The 2669-nt window shown below is 27.4% G+C and overlaps 2 non-coding genes across 2 annotated transcripts; both read left to right on the forward strand.

Annotated features, from left to right (window-relative positions):
• The first annotated feature begins 987 nt into the window (after window positions 1-987).
• On the forward strand, window positions 988-1071 carry TRNAL-CAA (transfer RNA leucine (anticodon CAA)). The gene has a single exon. It is a non-coding gene; the product is annotated as a tRNA-Leu (tRNA).
• A 1080-nt stretch (window positions 1072-2151) lies between these two features.
• On the forward strand, window positions 2152-2235 carry TRNAL-CAA (transfer RNA leucine (anticodon CAA)). Its single transcript has one exon. It is a non-coding gene; the product is annotated as a tRNA-Leu (tRNA).
• The last annotated feature ends 434 nt before the right edge of the window (window positions 2236-2669 follow it).

Genomic DNA, 2669 nt, shown 5'->3' on the forward strand with positions numbered 1-2669 from the left:
CCTAAACCTAAGAAAAAAACCCAAACGTCAAATCTGAAATGAAAAAGAAAGAAAAACATAAAAGAAAAAGAAAATTATTCAACTCTTTGGCATCTGTTAAGATCGTCCCGATTAAGCAACAAGTAACAAAAATAGCAGAATAAATTGAGAAATTGAACACACAAATTTAACGTGGAAAAACCCCTCCAAAGAGGATAAAAAACCACGAGCAAAGATAATTTTACTATAATGGCAAAAGAACGAAGAGTATAAAAGATGGAGATAAAACTAAACCCCAAAAACCCGAAAACAAAAAACCCTCAAAACGTAAACACAAAATTCTCTAAATGTGTTATGAGTTCTAATATCTAATGGGTGTCTTTACTAAGGTTGTAAAAGAGCCTATTTATAGGCTAAATTCATATGTCAAATAATAATAAAATAATCTAAACTAATCAGTGTTTGACTGAAACAAATAAACAAAGTTTTGTTATTAATAGGAGTTGTCACTAATATTTTTAAGCTAGCTGAAATTAATTACTCATTAAAACAATTCGAGTACAATTTACATAAATACTAATTATAAAAATCCTAACAAAAACAAACTGATTTCCATATTTACCAAATTAGAGTCGAGAGTTTATTTATGTGCAATGACAGAGTAATACCCTATAGTTTATTTTTAAATTTCTATTTTAAATTTAGTGCAACATTATTACTAATTAGTTTGAACAAATTTATTAAAAATAACATTGTGTTATTTTTTTATATCATCCATAAAAATTAACCAAAATATAAAAGAAATATTAATTGATATAAAATCAAATGCAAGGGTAAAAAACCAATTAGTAACTATAGAGAAGTATTTATACGGGAGTATAATATATATAATATTAGTCATAAAATAGGAAAAGAATTAATTATAAATTTGTACTGAGATTTTTAATATTAATAAAAATACTAAATTTACAATCAACCCTATTGACGTATTGGGAAATAACGTGTTAGGTCAGGATGGCCGAGTGGTCTAAGGCGCCAGACTCAAGTTCTGGTCCTCGAGAGAGGGCGTGGGTTCAAATCCCACTTCTGACAAATTAAACTTGATTTTCAATTAGTATGGCTCTGGCTCTCTTTTGTCAACAAGCCCAAATTTTTAAAATATGGTTCATGTTTCTCAAAAAGCCCAAAAACGGAAGAGCAGCCCAGAACTTTATATACGCAGCAACGTGATAAAATTAGAGTTTAAATACAATGAAAATTATTATTTCTTGTAATTTATTTTTTCTCACCATATAATATTTCTATACAAAGAATATGAGTAGATAAAGAGTTATTATCACTTAATTTTGACATGGAATCTTTTAAAATTGTAAAATAAAAGGGTTCATAATTTAAAATTAATATTTACCATACAACCTAATTATATGTTGTACTTAATTTTAATTAATATAGCAAATGTCTCTTATAACTTAATTTTTAATACTTAAATTTTTAGCACTTAACTTATTAGTTTATCAAATACCACATTAACTTTTTCTACCCCATCCAGCTTTTATAATACTTCTACTACCTCTAATAATATTTTGTCATTATTTTAATTTTTAGTATATATGTCATAATGTATCCAATAATTCCAACATTCGAATAACAAGGAAAACCATATCTAGGAGTTGTCACTAATATTTTTAAGCTAGCTGAAATTAATTACTCATTAAGACAATTCAGAGTACAATTTACATAAGTACTAACTATAAAAATCCTAACAAAAACAAACTGATGTCCATATTTACCAAATTAGAGTCGAGAGTTTATTTATGTGCAATGACAGAGTAATACCCCTATAGTTTATTTTTAAATTTCTATTTTAAATTTAGTGCAACATTATTACTAATTAGTTTGAACAAATTTATTAAAAATAACATTGTTTTATTTTTTTATATCATCCATAAAAATTAACCAAAATATAAAAGAAATATTAATTGTTATAAAATCATATGCAAGGGTAAAACAACCAATTAGTAACTATAGAGAAGTATTTATACGGGAGTATAATATAATATGAAAAGAATTAATCATAAATTTGTACTGGGATTTTTAATATTAACAAAAAAATATTAAATTTACAATCAACTAAAGCAACGTATTATAAAATGCTGTTTTAGCAAGCATTCAGTCAGGATGGCCGAGTGGTCTAAGGCGCCAGACTCAAGTTCTGGTCCTCGTGAGAGGGCGTGGGTTCAAATCCCACTTCTGACAATTTTAATTTGATTTCCATTAAATATGACTCTGGCTCTCTTTTGTCAACAAGCCCAAATTTTTAAAATATGGTTCATTTTTCTCAAAAAGCCCAAAAGCGGAAGAGCAGCCCAGAGCTTTATATGCGCAGCAACGTGATAAAATTAGAGTTTGAATAGAATGAAAATTATTATTTCTTGTAATTTATTTTTTCTCACCATATAATATTTCTATGTAAAAAATATGAGTAGATAAATAGTTCGGATAATGCTTTGTTAATTGAATTAATGTTAGCTGGTAACTCAAATGCTAGTCATATTGTAGAATTACGTGCTATTCACAAAATTTTACACAGAAATTGAAAAGTTCGGATCGGTCACATTCTTAGAGCTCACAATAAAGTTGCAGATTTTATGGCTAAACATGCTGCCCCAAGTTTCACAAGTATCTAGGTG

The sequence above is a fragment of the Gossypium raimondii genome, chromosome 6 (genome assembly GCF_025698545.1).
Source record: "Gossypium raimondii isolate GPD5lz chromosome 6, ASM2569854v1, whole genome shotgun sequence".
In the NCBI taxonomy this organism is placed as follows: Eukaryota; Viridiplantae; Streptophyta; class Magnoliopsida; order Malvales; family Malvaceae; genus Gossypium; species Gossypium raimondii.